Source organism: Lampetra planeri, chromosome 16 (genome assembly GCF_965212315.1).
Source record: "Lampetra planeri chromosome 16, kcLamPlan1.2.h2, whole genome shotgun sequence".
Lineage (NCBI taxonomy): Eukaryota > Metazoa > Chordata > Hyperoartia > Petromyzontiformes > Petromyzontidae > Lampetra > Lampetra planeri.
The window spans coordinates 3,357,288-3,374,990 of record NC_136122.1 but is presented as its reverse complement, the minus strand read 5'-3'; the positions used below and the strand labels follow the sequence as shown (position 1 = coordinate 3,374,990).

Genomic DNA, 17,703 nt, shown 5'->3' with positions numbered 1-17,703 from the left:
ATATGTATGTTTCGGCCAAATGACTATCATCAGGATGAATGAGGATCATAGTGATATATGGATGCATTCTACTGTGGAGTCAAGTTTAGCACTGGAGTTGCGTGCAATCCGATGTTTAAGCTGGCAGTTCGATCTCACATGGTGTGGCAGTTGAAAGAATGGGACCGTTTCTTAAACCTTCCACCTATGCCCACTGTCTCGGTCTCGCTGTGCGCTGCGTTGCACCACTATCCGAGTAGTTAACCTTGCATTCAATAAACCTTCAGAGCCAGGGTGAACATCTGACTCCAACGTATTTAATGAATGAAACGAGGTAAAACTGATGGAAAAACACAACACAAAATACAACATATGTTAATACTTGCAATATCAATACAAGGAATGAACACTGCAGCATCATAACATTGTCTTAGATAACATGATAACACCTACATTAGCACTGAATAGCTCTACAACAAGAGAATAAGCTACTGTGTTAAACAAGGTCACTTTGTGTAATCACCATACTGCAGCCTAAATGTACACCGCTGCACATAACACTGAACTGTGGATGAGATACTTCTTCATCCTTGCTCTCAATAACGCCTTAACGTTACATGGGCACACCTACAAATAATATTCACAATAATGCAAGCAGCAGGCTTCATTGTCAACTAGGCCCCATATTCATCATACCAATTTAACAACATTATAAAGGCATTTACAGCATTATAACGACAATCCCAACATTATAACAGCATTCCCAGTATTATAAGAACATAAACGAACTTACAGACAATGCTTCTTAAAGTTCCGCAATGAACAGATGCACCCGTCTTCACCGAGACGCTAATTGTGCCTCCATTTTGTACTCTGTGTAATGGCTGACACCCCCACCTGGCCTCGTGACTTAGAGACCCTTAACTCGTAACTTCCTGGTCACGTGATCAAACTCAACACCATCATATCAGTAAGTTTCTGTGTAAACACACCCCCATATCTGCCGTGGGGCAGAACACCCACCCAGCACGTGTATGCATGTTGAACTTCTTTCGCACCATACGCAGTCAACCTTGCTAATCGGAGGTGCAGGAGAAGGGTAACAAACTAAATATCGGAAGGAAGAGCATTTCAGACGGCTGCGGAAATGCATCTGAAAACGCACTATGCGGTGACCATCTTTGTTTGATGGATATCAGCCAAAATTTGCTGCTGCGAGGATGACCGGAGTTCGCGTGATGGTTTATGCTCCTTGACGAGATCAGCGAGGTATTGTGGTTCATTTGTGGCAAGCGCTTTGTGTGTCATGAGTGCGACCTCATAACGTTTTTGTTCAGCAATCGGAAGCCAATGCGGCTCAGAGAGCACTGGATGGACACGGTTGGATCTTGCAGCAGCAGAATAAACAAGTGCATCGCAGTGAGTCAATCATAGATCACATGTGGTGGGGTCAAGCATGGATACTTGCACCTTTTCTAAGACATCTGTCCAGTGTGGAAGAGTAAACCAAATACCCACTGAAGGGGTCCTCAAGAACTCCGTCTCATGGAGGTGCTTCCACCAGCAGTGCAGTAAGCAGGCAAATGGAGGGCTGAACTTTTACCTTTATTTTTTATATAGAGTCAGCTAGTCCTACATGTGCTGGAAATAACGGGTGGGGATGAATTGCAACGAGTTGTACGAGTGTGAAGAGGGACATCGGAGGGCAACATCAGGGGTTGATGGTCTCGATGAAGTCGTTACAAGTCCCTCAAGACGCGAGGGATTCCAAAGGACTTCGGAAAGGTAAACAAGGTGAAACAGAGTATCATAACTGGCAGACACAATAGAGCGGCACAGGGGGTGTTTTGTCCATTCATTGGTGTATCGATAACCGCTGTGCGGAATGCCAGGAATGTAACATCGCTACGTCCTGTGCCAGGGTGAAAGCCATTGCTGCGACTGAATACAACATCCTTTTTGTCAAATGTGTAAACACACGTACAGGACATGTCTAAAATCTCACGTTTCAATGAGACAATAATGGAGTCATTGTTGAGGGGGTGGTCTCTCTGACCGTGGGCGGGGCAGCGACGTAAACGAGGCAGTGGCGTTTGTGAAAGTGTGGAGACAGCAACGATGGTGAACGGGGAGGGGTAAGTTGAATGGTGTTCAAACAATGTTTTTAGTTTTGCTGCTGATGTCAGCGGTGCACGAGCACAAAAAACACTCATACACTCAAAGAATAATTTAACAAATATACTACGTTGGGTGATGTTTCAAGCAATGGCCTTGTCTTCTTCACAGCAGCGTTCAGATAAATAAAGTGGATCTTATTCTTTTGGCTGATGTAGATTCAGAGCAGCAGCAGCAGCAACAAATACAATTTGACCGTTAGGTGGTAACGCTTGAACACCGCATCAGGAGCAGCAGAGCGTGGTTGATAATAAAGTTCGGTAACTGCCCTTTACACCATGGGGCCTGATGAGAAATAAGTAAATAATTCTGATTACAGTAGTAGGTTTTTTTCAATCGGCATATGAATAGTGACGTGATAGTTATTCTGGAAAAGACAAACCCTTTAATAATAATTACAAAATAAAAGAAAGCAATTTACATTAAAAGTAAACTGCACAATATTGCTGGCACATTGCATTGTGGGAAGATTAGTTATTTTGAGGACAAGAAAATATCCACTTAGCAGTGCATTCCTGGGCCCAATCACCATTTTAAAATGAACCGCCCTACATTCCTGAGGTAGGAAAATCTTAGAATTGTGTTTGTATGATCAACACGTAAGTGTGTAACGTTTAAAGTGTATTGAGTTTAACCAGGTGAGAGCTCAAGAGCCAAAGGATAGCTAAATTTTTGACAGTGACTGACCAAGGTCACCAAAATAACAAAAAGCGAAGATAAAATGAAGCACAGCGACGAAGCAAACAGAGATCTGCGCAAAAAAATTGCAAATATTGCATAAACGTAAATCAATATTAAGTAATGCATTCATCGGCGGAGTTCATAATTAGAATATTTATACTGTGGGAGGAATCCGATGAGCTATACAGCTCTGTTTCACAGATGTCCAGTCGGGGCGGGTAAAAACGTTACAACAAACAGCACAAACCATGATAGGAGTGCAAAGTACAAGAAAGGTAAACAAATCACCCAAACACAAACAAATAAAACTAAACCATCCCCACCATACCAGACAAAACCCACTGAGGTGTTCGCTTATTGTTCAAAAGCGACCTGGCCATAAATTATAGCTCAACAAAGTGGCTTATCATTTGGACATTTATAGCAGCAAAATAATTTTAATAGTTTAAAGAAATGTTTCTAAATGTGGAGGGACAACCGGGAAAGGGGGGGCGGTGGGGGGGGCGCAATGCCCTTCCCCACCCCTATAAATAGAGAAGTCAAACTCCGCCTATGGATGCATTCCCTGTGGCATCAGGCAGATAATCTTTAGACTGATAATAGCATGATCACAAGTCACATTACGGAAACATTAAGCAGACATAGGGTGGCCATTGTACTAAAACATATCAATGGACAAGGGTATATGTTGAGAGACTTCACCCACAGCAAACTGTGTGTGGTTGATGTTGCATGTGTAGTGAGTCCAACCGAGTCGCAGACGTTATCTTGGGAGCAACACTATTTATTTACACAACAGTACGTAACGTTACACAATCTACACTCGGGTCTCGAATGCTAATCTAACCATGCTACGGCAAAACTAGACCACAAACGGGGTCCCGGACCGCGTGGCTAGAGGCTTCTTCTCCCCGACGTGGATTTTCGTAACACCAGCACACGAAGAACCTCGAGCTCCACAACGGGGCCCTCGTTATATGCCCCGGGCTGGGGCTGGCTCTGTCCTTCACCCCGCCCACCTTCCAGGTGTCTCGGGCTCCTTCTCGAAGGCTTCCGAGAGCTCTCCGGGACCACGTGACCGCCCCACGGCCACCGTCCACCGGTGCCCCCCCTCCAATATCATCCGGTAACGTGACAGCAGGTCAACCAGCGTATCATGCCCCAAGGTAACCCTGGCTGGCTGACGCTCCCTCTCGCTTCCTCACCAGGAGCCAGCACCACACACTGCTCGCGGTGCCTCCGCGCTAACCTGCGCTCACCCAAGCCCCGCTAGGGCTGGTACTACATCCCGTAACCCGGGCTGCCCATAATGACAACGCATTGCCCGCCGTGGCTTTGTGAGCCCCGGCACCATACAGTGACAAGCAAAGTCACTACACATGTATGTATGCTGAACTTCGTTAGCACTATACATAGCCTACCGCGATAGTCGGAGGTGCCGGGTGTTGTTCTGCCAGTTGATTTTATCGAGCAGCGTACCCGTTAGGCATCAATGGACAGTCATTTATCATTTATGAAGGAGCAAAACATGGCCCACATTAAAGTGGCCATGTAATGTATTTTTTTGCGTTCCCCCCCCCCCCCCTAGGCGGGTAAACACATTTTAACTTACATTAACTCTCCCCGGCCTACAGGAGTTAACAATTACTGCAGGAGAGCAATATTGCGATGAAATGAAGAGACAGATCCGTGCACGCACTCTCTCTCCTTGTTATTGTTGATGCACGAAGCTGACGCAAGTACCCCGAAGATGTGCGCCGTACATCCGACTTTTCTCCCGGGGGGCTGTCACTCAGGTGCTTGCGGGATCTGTGGGGAGAGGTCGGATATGTGAACGTGATGTGTTACACCACCACTGCTCACTTCTGGGTGTGGGGAATTTGGGGGGATATTTTTCCCTGCAACAGTTGAACCTCATGACGGGACCCCGGGGTCCCATAAGCCCCCGGCGCTCGCATAAACATTATTATAATGGGATTTAAGGATGGTGGCAAGTGTTGTCTTGTTAAACTATGCCTTTAAAACCTGCAGTACCTCTATTTAAATACACTATCGAAAAAATAATTTACACCCCTCTGTCAATCATCGTGTTTCTCAGTGTGGATTTGTGAACACACTTTGTAAACAGTACATAAAATAGTACGCATTTTCAATGCACTGTTCATATTGCAATAAGCGTTTATACTAATGTTACTCTAAAGAGTAGTGGGTCGCTGCTCCTGTTATCCGATATGTGGGGACTATTGATTAACCGCAAAAAAAACCTATCTGCACAGATGCATACGGACAAGAGAAGTATTATCAAACAGGAGGAATTGACGGTGCAACGCATCTCGTCTGTTAAATATCTGCAGGTAATAGGATTGTCATCAATTGATCCTGTCTCCAGACATTGGTAGGTCACAAATAATAATGAAGATGAGAGAGCGGTTTCACTGTATTATGCATACCGTTATGACAAATAAAGGACTTAAGTCGTGTAGGCAGTTTTAACAGCTTTGGATAAGACTTATGATCCTGCCCATACCCGAGCATGGAATGCATTTGCTTGTTCAGCTCTTCGACGAATTCGTCCTCGCTGTGCTTGGACACGACATGACAACAGAATGATCCACACCAGGTGGGTCGCGGCGTTTATGTGCGCGGTGGGACAGCGTCTTCAAAATTAAATGAATTAATTACGATTTTGACTTCCGTTTATTCGGGACCCCGGGGTTCCTCCATAAGGTTCAGTTGCTGAGCACAATTGCCCCCTCCTCGGCTCGCCCCCCCAAATTCCAAAAAAAACCGTCACGTGACTAGCAACAAAAGGCACTATCAAAGTTTGCAATAGATCCGAATGTAACCGCGTTTGCGGTAATACACCGTTCATAAAGAGGAAGAATCATCCTGGAGACAACACAGAGCCTTGCCGAATGCCAGAGTTCATGGCGAAGGTATCGGACTGGCTACCATCAAGCTGAAGATTCAAGGTTGCAGATGTGAGTGGATATCAAATGATAGTAGCAAGCAGTGCCCGATGCCATACATGATCAAACGCTTTAGCCCCTCTGAAATATCCAAGGCCTTGAGGCCCGAACATACATAACATGCGGTGACAGGTCACCTGTGAATCGGGATTCACGAAACCCATGCTGATGATCACTAAGACAGGATAATGACTATAAGTGATGGAGGAGATGATTGATCATTATGGATTCAATCACTTTGCATAGGAAATAAGTCAAAGCAATTGGATGACAATTACACGTGACGAGGAGTCCATGCGAGTCGCACAGTTGAGAGAAATTGTATTGTTCCATTCAAGACCAAGGCCAACACTAACACCGCTGTAGAGTCCACGCTGTAGGGTAGAGAAATCCACGCGAGACGCCCTGATGAGGGAACTTGAATTGTTCCATCCACACCGAGACCACCACTTGTAGGCCGGGGCACTGACACCGCTCTCGACGCTCCACCATTCTCATCCATCCGAGCCCCCCACGTGTTGGTGGTCTTCATTGCAAGGCCCCTGACGTGCGGCCCCCCGACAAGACACAACGAGTGGAAACAACCCCCGTCATCATCGTCATCATCGTGCTGCTGTCAAACCCCCAATGGTTTCAAATGTGTGGTGGCCCCTCACACTGATGATGTGTTATCGGCGAAGGTGGCCCCACTATTAAAATTAGTCAAGAACACTGCTACAAATAAATAGCCCGCTCTCTTTCTCTCCTCCTAATTCCCACCAATATGTATCCCTTGGGGGGTTTGTTTTTACCCCCAATCCCCCAATCCCCTATTTCGCGCCTTCCTTGTCAGCGCCTTTCTTTAATTATTTTATCAGGGCGTGGGTCCCTTGCCCCTTGCGTGACCCCTACACCCAAGCCTGGCCGTGTCCCCGCACGAACTCGACACACGTATAAAGATGGGTCAGCTATTTTTGGAGACTGCCAGGACCCTCGCTAATTACCAATTGCTGTTGGAAAAGCCTCGAAAGATATTGTGCAAGTTCTGGAGCACATCGTCTTTAACACAATACCGGGGTGTAACCATTGGCATCAAAAAAATCGTCATCAAGAGTCAGATTCACTCTGACACTATGAGCCAAAGAGATTGGGCTTGTTTTGTGTAAAGAATTACAGACGGAGATGATTAATCACTTATGAAGTGTTGCAGAAATTCTTTGAGACAGCTTTGGCAGACGACCAGAATGGACATACCTAGACGAGGACGCTGCGAATTTCATTATATTTGCGGCTTACAAAGTCAAGTTTCGCTTGCTCGCTTGCTTGATTACTCATTTGCAATTGTTCCGTGTGGCTTTGTGTTAGGAAAGCGACGAGTGGCTGACAGTGACGCAGCCTCTTATATGATCTCTGTGTAGGTGGACCGGGCCATGGAGCAAACGTGGTGGTTGTATTTGCGCACGTTGTAATGCAGTGCTGCAATTCTCCCCCTTTTGTATAGCACACAACAGTCTGCAGAGAATATTAACAGCCATTTATCGCGACAGTTTTCCCAGAATGCTACACAATATGTGATGTGTTGCATGCTAAATATGTCCAACTACAATGCGCTAGATGGTGTTTGCTTTTGATCTGTTATACTGAATTCATAAATTAACGTGAGTCACACGCCTAACCTTCGGCAATTCAACATGAACCCTGATGATGCTGGGAAAGCCCAATGGAGTTCACAAGAAGTCACAAATAAACACCTCATGAAAGACACAATGCAGATGATCCTTTGCTTCGATCTTCCACGAAGCTTCTGGTTCACAACCCTTTAAAACCATATCCACCGCACAAACCCTGGAAGCTGATACTTGGTGAAAAAAAAGATACTTGATGATCCACAAATTGAAAATGAAAAAGAAATCCCCATTGTGCCACCATGATCACCCAGAACAGAGCATGGGATATAAAAGATTTCAATGCCCATTTCACAAATACGAAAGAGGCATCACAGTGATGCGCTCCGCTATTCCTGATAAGATTTTCTCGGTCAACCACCTCACTGTAAAATTACCGCTTTTACTCAACATCAACCGTACGAATAACAAGCCTAATGTGACAGTCGATGGTCAAGGATATATTATCTTCAGCACTATGTTGCACAATACACAGTGTGCTTATATTAATATTCACTATTTAATAATTTACCCAGGAAAAACCAAACTGAGTCCCAAGTCTCTTTCTTAGGAGGCTCCTGCATAAGGAAGCTTATTGTGTTTCATGATTATGTTATTGTATGTGTTTAGCTATGTAAGGAGACCAAAGAATCAAGAAGAAACAGGGGGAGAACAATAAACTCCTCGCGAAACGGGGGCCCGAGTCTGGCGTCAAACCCATGCGCTTCTGACTGCGAGGCACACGTTTCACCAGTGTGCCGCCCTGCCACACAAGAACCTGAACAATGCAGTATATCCGAGACCGCATATTCAGTACAGCCTCTATGCACAGCCGCACGGTATTTAATTACAGAGTGCAGATCTGTGCATTTTTAATTTTAAATCATGTAAACACGAAATTTCCACTCATGTTAGCTGAAGATTAACGCTTAGATTAGCTGGTTAAATTAATGACCTTAACATGATGAATGGATAAAAATTATCCAAACCCATTTGTTTTCTGGTTAATCTTTAACTGCCACGTGCAGCTCTCACTTATTGATTATATGTAAAGTGCACGGTAGTGACATGTGCAGGCTGGCATTGACACAGTTGAGTTTGTTTGTGGATATATCCGTCGTTAGAATGTGACATTTCAGTGCGCTAAGGTCATATCCAATCCAACCAACCAGATCAGAGATTAATTTAATAAATAGACACGGTCACATCGTCAGACGTATCAGATTATAATATACTAATTAGGAAGCCACTGGAGCGAAGCAGTTTTAAATCTAGATTGACAACTCGTTTCTTGAGAACTGCTTTTTGTGTTTAGTTTGTTGGCCTTACCCCGCACCCCCGATGGTGTGAAAGAAGTTCAACATACATACGAACATCTGATCAACATCAACGATCTAGTCATTGCTCAATAATGTCACGAAAGTGACTTTACAGGCTGGAGTCCCATTACAAAGCTTCTTCAGCAGTCACCCCATCTCATCTGGAATGACACAACCACCCACAGGTTCTCGTAGCCGTTCAAGGCAAAACATTGCAATGGTTTGAAATAAGTACAGATGTTTGGCAGAGGTATATTAAGACCTGCCTCGGTAAATATCAGAGACACGGACGAAATTTGCCAAATGTATACAATTACTGAACTTGGATTCCACATAGCAACATCATTCAACTGCTGTGAAAATGTACAAAACCTTCCTGAAAAAGTCGTGAGATTTCCTGGGTAAACAAGCGTAATAATAATATATTTTATCTGATGTGCTCAGTAATGTGACTACACAAAATGTTTCTGCTGTATTCATATGCCAAGGAACGGTCACAACAACCATGTACACGTCATTCTCAGCAGTATTCGAATCTCCAACGACAACATCATTTGAAAGAGAGAAGTACCACAGCGTGTGACCAATACCAATTGAATTTAAACAGCAATCTAAATGCAGTGATATCTCTATTCATGGCGAAGCGGTGACATGGCCCAGTGATGGCATGTTCGCCAGTTGCCGTGTCAAGGTTCCAATCCGATGGGCTGCCCTCGTCAATACTACTGGTGTATTAAGCAAAAAGGATGTGCTATCTGATTCACAGTGGACGTTAAAGATCATTCTAAAAGAGTAGGCTATTCTGGTGTGCCTGGTATACAGGAGGTCGTGGGTTCGATCCCGACCCTGACGCCTGTATATTTGGAGTTTGCGTGTCTCTCTCCTCATGGTTCCGTGGATTTTTCTCCGAGTCCGCCGGTTTTCCCTCAACATTTAGAATCAACATGCGTTTAGAGTATTTTAATTAAAAAATGTCACCTGATAAGTCACTTGGTTGAGCTATAATTTGTGATAGCCAGGTCGCATCTGAAAAAGAGCTATCTAGTTAACTGGGCCTTATTATCTGGTTTTAGTTGAAGAGTTTTAATTCCCACTTGCAGGCAGGTGCTGAGTCACCTTGTGCCGCACACTTGGGGATGTCGGGCTCTTTGAAATGTTGATGCATTTAAGCAGCCCCATTTTCATGTAAATATGGGTCTGTGTGGCCATATATTTAATTTGATCAATGTAGCGTACGTGGGAACATTTATAATTAACTAATGTTTACTCTACAGACAAAGGCAGGGAAACAAGTGATATGAATAAAACATAATTACCTTAAATAAGAGGGGTTAACCTTTATTGACCAAAGATTAAAGAAAACATAAATATAAATAGAAGAGTAACGATTATTTTGCCTGGAAATCTCGTCATTTCTATCATAGCGTTAACCAAACTATCAAAACGTCTGAACATTCTGTGCGCCAATATGAATTCAAGGACATTCGAAATATCTCATCCACAAATCCTCCTCATCCGTGAGCACTGCTTGATCTGCAATTCTTGTGAGACACGGAACCTAAAGGATTCGCTGATAAGATAGTGACAAATAAAGAACATTCCACGTTAGTTACAAAGTCACGGCTACAAGTTTCTGCTCTCTGTGGAATCTCCCTGCACTCCCTCTCCGAGTTGTCACGAATGTCGCGTCGCACGCACGACGCATCTGCGATGTGGACACGCTGATAAATAATTCCAATGCAGGCACAAAAGGCACTTCATAACCAGAAAACATGCGTCAATTATAATATCAATGACGTATTATTAGACTAACGATATGAAAAAATTCCGTGGTGTCTCCGCGAGTGGAATAGTGCTCAACTCCCTCCATGGCCCTTAACCAGCGGTGGATATTCCACATGTCTGTGGATGTGGCCAGCAGCTCCTCTTTTGACTTAGCACAGAGAGAAGCTCGCGTTACGACTCCAGAGGGAAGAGGGGCTAAGCCAACCACTGGACAGAGATTTTAACTCACAGCATTTCTGGTCGCAGGTTGTGCTCTGACCGCAGTGGCACTCATCGCAAAAGTTTGGCCCGGGCGCAGAGTTTCTCGAACTGTGCATCGCGACTCCTCGGGGTGGTCCGTCACCAAGAGATGTTGCTGTGGATTATTTTTTTAAAAATAAATAATCCCTTAAGCCTCATCACGGACAATCAGAGGGTAGCCCAGGGTAGGGGTGGCCCGTCACCATTAGACGAGGTTTGTGAATCACATCAGTGCGAAATGATTAAACAAGAGGCATCTGTGCGGTCACCAGGATAAAGTAACATTTTAATCCATCAACTGTCAGATTTTGCCCATGCTCAGATCTCTCAGGTGTGAGAGCCAAGGCATTCGCAGCATGACACCACGCAGCCATCTCTCCCGTGATTGCTCACCGTGGGGGGAACGGCTTTTTATGGCCGAAAATAATTTTGCATTTTTCCCAATGCAAGACAGTGGTTATCCGCGGTGTGGTGTATGTATGGTTTTGTGTTAAGAAGTGAATCCATGGCAGTTGCCTAAAAGAGAAAAAAATGGCACAAGTTTTCATGATGATTCAATAGTTAATTAATTCCAAGTTAGATTTATGCATTTTATCACACATTATTCATTTCGCATGAATTGCCCGAAGAGTTTCCCCACGTAAAAAAATGTAAAAAATACACGAGAGAAAGCGCCCATCGCTGAGCGACGTCACCGCACCCCCCGCCCCCCAACATCTCCCCACCATCCTCCACCTCCAGGTGCCCCCCTCGTACGTGACAACCGCCAGGTGCACCCCCCCTCCCCCCTCCAAGGTCAAGCCCCCCCCCCGCCTCGACCTTGTGCAGCCCCACCCTCTTGCACCGGACACCTGCGCCCACTCCCCTCTCGTCTCTTCCCCTCCACTCAAACATTCGACGTGAAGTAACATGGGGGCGGGGGAGCCAATCAGCAGGCGTGGTGGGCGGTGTGTGGGTCGGGGGAGCCAATCAGAACGCTGGAAACGAACGTCACACACCACAGCGATGATGATGATGATTCTGAGAGAGAGTGTGGTAAGGTTTTGGGCATTCGCGGGGCTTAAGGTTTCCGTAATGCGATGTTCACATGGGGAAACGGGGTTAGGTCCCAGTGTCCGACTGAACATACGGGAGAAAATGAAAATGTTTCGTAACCTTAATCCTGTATTGTACATATAAATAACATCCATAAATATAATTACATTTTACATTAATACAAACGGATAATAACACAAATACAAGAAAATAGAATACATTCAATGAAACACATCAGCACGTTATACTGTATATCGAACGTTTTATTTACCCCAACACAGAACGTCATGGTCACTCGAACGTTAATGTCACGCCATCCAGACGTCCGCATGGCACGTCCTGGAAGGCTAGACGCACACGTGCAGTGCGTGTATATGCATGTTAACGCGATGGCTTTGCTGTGTGCAGTATAACGACGAGTGTTTTGTTTTTTTTTATCAGATGAGGCCCACTGAGATGTACAGCTCTTTTAAAGAAGCGATTTAGCTCAACAAAGTGGCTTATTACGTGGAAATGTATAGAAGCCAAATGCTATAGAGGCATGTTGATTCGAAATGCAGTGGGAAAAACCGGAGGATCCGGAGAAAAATCAACGCTACCATGGGGAGACATGCAACCCCCAACTATAGAGGCGTCAGGGTCGGGATCGAACCCACGGCCTCCTGTATACTGGGTGAGGTAGTTAACATCTCACCACCATGGCACACACATGGGACACAAGGCCACAACTCCACCACTACGCAAGCACCCCTCCGCCATGATGCCATGTTGCAAAATCGCGAACAGTCGAGGGGAAGGATGCGTGAAACTTGAACTGGCGTACAAACATAAAATCGCGAATCGAATTTCGCGAAAAAGAAAAACCCGCGAATGAAGAGGTTTTATTGTACATTCAGAATAACTTTTATTTTTTCCAACACAGATCGTGGGCAAATCGAATGTTTCCCATTACAAAAATGTTAACTGATAGCTGCGAGTGTACAAGTGATGCTTGCACACGTGCCGAAGCAATGAGTGCATGTGATGGATATATACGAGGGAAATATGAGCTCCACAGCAAATGTTTTGAGGAACATTTGGAAAAGTCCTATTTTGTAGATTCATGCCAAGTACACATATTATTGTGAAATCACAGTATATTTGATTTTGTTTAAAAGCAAAAGTGGCTGATCTGTTCAACAAAGCCTGAACACAATAATCTGCTCTTTGCTGGAGTGATTCTTCCTTTATTGCTTCAGACGGCGCAATAATATTATTGTTACTATTCCTTGTGAATTAAAAAACAATCTGAGAACACTGGAAATATTTACCCCGGGGTACCATAGTACCCCGGCTCTCGCATAATGTCCGTGATGCAGTAATTTTTAGTCTGTTGATGGTCGGCGATGCGGCAATCGACTCATCTCGACGAGCTGTACACGATGCACCACTACGGTGCATTCGAGCGTTCAGGGTTTCAGTGCAATTGTCCTCGCTGCGTTTCGACACCGCGGAGTAGCACTGATGTCGGATTGATTGGTACCCCAGTCGTGGAGTTAAGTACACCCCTGGAAAAAATCGTGTCCCAGTAATAAAATATTAAATTTCCTCGGGGTACCACCATAAGGATCAATTGTATTTTAAGTATTTTTTTAGTGGAAATTAACTCCACATAATAAATAATGCTCTCATGTGCAAGAAACTCGACTGAAATGGCAATGGCTCCGGCTTTTTCAGCAAAAATAAAGATAAGCCAGCCCTGGGGAGAGTCAGCCAACACTCCGTGGCAAAGTCCAGGATTTTTTGTGCATTTTAGTAAACCATTGCCACTAAAAAGTGCTGACTGGAGTAATATGCAAGGTCAGTTCAGTTGGTAATTCTGAGAAATTGGCCAAGCACTGTAAGCTGAAATACTCCCCAGTGTAATGACAATCTAAAACTTTTACAAAGCCAGCAATTCATCACTGTGTCAAAGGTTTAAACTGGAAACCAATGCACTCAGCTTACATTTGGTGGCAAATGTAGCCTATTCAAGTATGTGAAAACTGCAAAACCCTCTGCTAGTGATTAGATATGGAAGATTATACTTGAGCAACAAGCACGATGCATAGGGACGCAGGGTGGGCTCATATTGCCCGATCCCATTTTAGTCCAAGGTTCTTTTGCTGATTCAATTCACATCCCCGCTCACCAAACGCACGACCGAACACAGTTACTACCGTTCTTAGAAAGGGACAGCGATGCTGGAGGTACCTTGCTCGTATGTCAGCGTGAATCAACCGGAGCTCAGTCTCACAATGCGATTTTTGAGAAAAAGCCACCGTATAACTGCGGTCTCATTCTACATATTACTGGAATTGAAACGAACTACCCCATGCTCTCCACGCCGCCACTGTCAATAGGACCATGCTGCATACAAAAAAATAGTACAGTCCAGTTTATGAAATATTCAAAGTGACACTCACAAAGTAGAAAATTCTGTTTCTGTTCTGTCGCATAGGATACCACTTACATATTTGGAAAGAATATGCATCGGGCAAAGTACCAATTGATCTAAATGGAAGAATAACCTAATTTTATTTGATAATTTCTCGACTTGAATCCAATAATAGCTAACACGTAGAAGCCTGAGACCCACGGTTAAACATGTTTAAGCAGCCAGCGTCCGACAGTGAGTCAAGGCATTTTGCCAGTGTGACCCAGAGAATGTAAGCAATCGTACTGTGTGCAGTAATTGCTTGAATTTACTCAAACGCAGACACAATTTGCACTTGTCATTGAGTCCCACGGGTGTAGAGTGCAAGCACACACAAGCTACACCGCTGCCAACGGGTTGAACTGTATCTTGATGAACCACTATTGTGCCTTGCCACAGGAGCTGCATTCACGTGAACTTAAGTGTTACCTACAGCGATATCACCTGGTGTGAATTAGCTTATCCTGCGAATCTAGATGTAATGGGATGTCAATTCACTGCTAGATGAAGGCCTCACCATGCCATGTCTGTCGACCATACTTTCGCCATGCTGCTCAGTGTGGTTGGTAAAGGGGGTGGGGGAGACCCAGAACTGGTGCAGATATTTCCCTTCAGTGATGTTAGCCATGGACAGAAATGTAACTGAGGGCACTGGGCTAATTTTACAGCACGCAAACCACTGTACACGAAAATGTCACTGCAGGGTTAAAGTACTTGATGATTATTAAAATACATCAGCACACCACGGTTACGTAACATTCTCAAGTGTAGTGAGTTGATGGTTTCAGCCTGGTCACTAATGACGGCACAAAATCACTCCCATCATGAATTTCTATTTTTCCACTGAATTACATGATAGCTCTGAGAATTACAAGTATAGGCTTGCCTTTCACGCCACATACCCTTCCGTCGATGGCAGGGCAAGTGGGAAAGTGCTGCCCCCTACAGCGTGTAACATCACTCGAAGGGATCTCAGCGGTAGTTCTGTGGTATCCACTGCCACGGGCTGTTCCTCTAACACGAGGGCTTGCACGGCTCTGCGAGAGATCTGAATGAACACTTTGTCTCGTTCTTTGGTTCTTTTCGGTTAAGTCACGTCTAAAAATAAAATAATAAATTAAAATAACATATTACGACGTTTCGATTGCAACACAAGCAATCATCATCAGGTATAAAAGAAATAGCAACAAAAATCTAACTAGAAAACTATAGACAGACATACAAGCAAACAGACATCACAACGGCACACATCACAACGGCACACTTTGTCTCGTTTCACGACCAATATTATTCATAATAAAGGTTTTTTGGGTTAGATCTCGAAAATATAAAAGTGGCATGAACCCACCATCACCCGACACAGCCAATAAGCAAGGTTTGTCACGTAAACAAAATGTGTCAATTAGTTACTACTTAAATTCTGTCAAATCGCCGATGAAGCTGGTTATAATCACCAGTGAAACACCGTACTCAAATTGTAAACGTTATGGGTTTACTCTCAAATACACGGATGTGTTGAAGTAGTAACTGATTGGAACGTTTTGTTTACATGACAAACTTACAAATTGGCTGTGTTGGGTGGTAGTCGGTTAATGGCACATGTATATTTATGTGACCCAATCCAACAAACCTGCATTACGTCGTCTCGCGAAATCACGCTTTTATTGGGATAAAACTGGGGGAAAAGACAAAAGAGATCCATTATTTCAGTTGGTAAGATGTGATGACGCTAACTATATTCAATGCGTGCATTAGTAAATCTTTGGTTTGGCACGCGTGGCAGTGTACCTCGTTTTCCTTGTGCTGATGTGCGAGTCGTGCTCATTACATACAGTAAGTACCACCAGAACAGTTGAGCGATTTAATCAATTGAAATTAGCCATCCAATGTGCAAGCTAGCACACTGGACTTGCAATACAATAATTAATCACCGGTTCAATCTTAGCAAGGCCCGCGGGCGATTGTGGACTGGTTGAGATGAGATGTAAGGTGTGCTTAAAGTTTCTGATGCATGTGTCGTGTACTAATTCAGAAACACTAGTAGGAGGCACTCTCTCTTGTTTATTCCGGCCTTCACAGCCATAGGGGATAACTACATACCGGATCAGGACAGCCAACATGCTTCCAGACCCACAGCTTGAAGAGGCGAAGACCACGACGACGACAGCACGACGAGTTCTACTCCAGATGGCAGCAGCCCCAACTGTGAGTCGAAGCTCACCTTTTATCCTCGCCAGCGTGGCCAGGCTCCGCCCTCGGCCCCGCACCCCTCTGGATCCCCCAGAAGGCTCCATGCCTCGCCCATAGGTCCAACTGGTAGAACAGGTTGCTACCCCCAATCCCATTGTCTAACAATCTCCCATTGCCATGCACTACAGTGCCTCATTAAATGTCACTACATCACCCCCCCCCCCACCCCGTTAAAAAAACAGCCGTCCCGGCTGACCTTCATAAATCGTGTAGTGGGACGACGAACACAACAATATCCGCGCAACATTCGCAATGCGTGGCAACAATGCAGCCCCAAAAATAACAGCAAACGAACGATGAGTAGGGGCGGTCATCTGAACCGAACCATCTTGGAACAGGTCCTTGTTGCCGGTCCCTTGTATGGGCCCGGCACGAGTCCCCAAGGGAGCCCGGGGGTGACTCGCAGCTGGCCCAATGGGCGCGGTCCCCCCCGGGACGAAGATGGAGGAGAGGAAGAAGCGGGTGGCGGTCATACCGTCCACCCCGGTCCGTCTGTGGGCAGCACTGCCGGCGGATCCATGGGCGTCAAGCCCTGGGATCCTGCGGATGGAGGAACGGAGTCTCGCAGAGGCGCAACCTCCGTAATTGTACGCCCGGTTCCGTCGGACACATCAAACACCCGGCCATCAGATGGTGGAGATGAAACGACCTCATGAGGTGGAAAATAGGGTTTCAGCCGTGACGGGTGCACATACCAATGCCTGCGACCAACCTGGATCCATACACACTGCGGCCTGAGATGGGTGCAGCCCAAGGTTAAGTGGGTGGGGTTAGAGAAGGAAGATCGAGGGCACCCCAAAGCTGATGGGCTGGCCATTGTGTTGTGATAGATTAGCATGTCAATGTAGTTACCGCCACATTGAGGCCTGAAATGGGTGCAGCCCAAAGGTAAGTAAATGGCCAGCCCAACAGCTTTGGGGTGCCCTCGATATTCCTTCTCTAACCCCGCCCAGTTACCCTTGGGCTGCACCCATCTCAGGCCTATATAACACCCTGCTTCAGCAGCTCTCTTGCTATATTTTTTCACCTGAGGACGATTGCTTGTGTTGCGATCGAAACATTGTGTTTTTTTTTATAAATTTTCTATCTGCGTGACTTTACCGAAAGATCCAAAGAGTATGAATTCCTGCAGTCATGAAAGCTTTAAGTCAAGATTTAACCGCCTCTACGGG

The 17,703-nt window shown here is 45.2% G+C and overlaps 1 long non-coding RNA gene across 1 annotated transcript; it reads right to left on the bottom strand.

Annotated features, from left to right (window-relative positions):
* Nucleotides 1-274: 274 nt before the first annotated feature.
* LOC144722931 (uncharacterized) lies at nucleotides 275-865 on the bottom strand. The gene is made up of 2 exons (XR_013586115.1): nucleotides 773-865; nucleotides 275-319 (listed from the first exon to the last, which is right to left on the bottom strand). It is a non-coding gene; the product is annotated as an uncharacterized LOC144722931 (long non-coding RNA).
* Between the last annotated feature and the right edge of the window lie 16,838 nt (nucleotides 866-17,703).